Source organism: Arachis stenosperma, chromosome 9 (assembly GCF_014773155.1).
Source record: "Arachis stenosperma cultivar V10309 chromosome 9, arast.V10309.gnm1.PFL2, whole genome shotgun sequence".
In the NCBI taxonomy this organism is placed as follows: domain Eukaryota; kingdom Viridiplantae; phylum Streptophyta; class Magnoliopsida; order Fabales; family Fabaceae; genus Arachis; species Arachis stenosperma.
Window position 1 is genome coordinate 91,605,506 of NC_080385.1, and position 1,126 is coordinate 91,606,631.

General features: G+C 40.8%; 1 non-coding gene across 1 annotated transcript; it reads right to left on the reverse strand.

Annotated features, from left to right (window-relative positions):
- Positions 1-694: 694 nt before the first annotated feature.
- On the reverse strand, positions 695-802 carry LOC130953234 (small nucleolar RNA R71). Its single transcript, XR_009075405.1, has one exon. It is a non-coding gene; the product is annotated as a small nucleolar RNA R71 (small nucleolar RNA).
- Positions 803-1,126: the final 324 nt, after the last annotated feature.

Below are 1,126 nucleotides of genomic sequence, written 5' to 3' on the forward strand. Positions count from 1 at the left end.
ACTATTCCTTAATACAAAATTCGAACTTCATCTTCTTTAATAAGTTCGAATTTTCTACCTCTGTCTTCCATTTTTCTTCCTCTGACACCTCAAGGAATCTCTATACTGTGACATAGAGGATTCCACATTTTCTTGTTCTCTTCTCTTTCATATGAGCAGGAGCAGAGACAAAGGCATTCTTGTTGAAGCTAACCCTGAACCCGAAAGGACCTTGAAGAGAAAGCTAAGAGAAGCCAAAGCACAACTCTCTTTAGAGGACCTGACCGAATTCTTCAAAGAGGAAGAAGACATGGCAGCCGAAAACAACAACAATGCAAACAATGCAAGGAAGGTGCTGGGTGACTTTACTGCACCTTCTCCTGATTTCTATGGGAGAAGCATCTCTATCCCTGCCATTGGAGCAAACAACTTTGAGCTTAAACCTCAATTAGTTTCTCTAATGCAACAGAATTGCAAGTTCCATGGACTTCCAATGGAAGATCCTCATCAGTTCTTAGCTGAATTCTTGCAAATCTGTGACACAGTCAAGACTAATGGGGTAGACCCTGAGGTCTATAGACTGATGCTATTCCCTTTTGCTGTAAGAGACAGAGCTAGAATATGGTTGGATTCTCAACCTAAAGAAAGCCTGGACTCTTGGGAAAAGCTAGTCAATGCTTTCTTGGCAAAGTTCTTTCCACCACAAAGATGGAGTAAGCTTAGAGTGGAAGTCCAAACCTTCAGACAGAAGGATGGAGAATCCCTCTATGAAGCTTGGGAAAGGTACAAACAATTAATCAGAAGATGTCCCTCAGACATGCTTTCTGAATGGAGCATCATAGGTATCTTCTATGATGGTCTCTCTGAACTATCCAATATGTCTTTGGATAGCTCAGCTGGAGGATCTCTTCATCTGAAAAAGACGCCTGCAGAGGCTCAAGAGCTAATTGAAATGGTTGCAAATAACCAATTCATGTACACTTCTGAAAGGAATCCTATGAACAATGGGACTAGTCAGAAGAAAGGAGTTCTTGAGATTGACACTCTGAACGCCATTTTAGCTCAGAATAACATATTGACTCAACAAGTCAATTTAATTTCTCAAAGTCTGTCTGGAATGCAAAATGCACCAAACAGTACTAAGGAT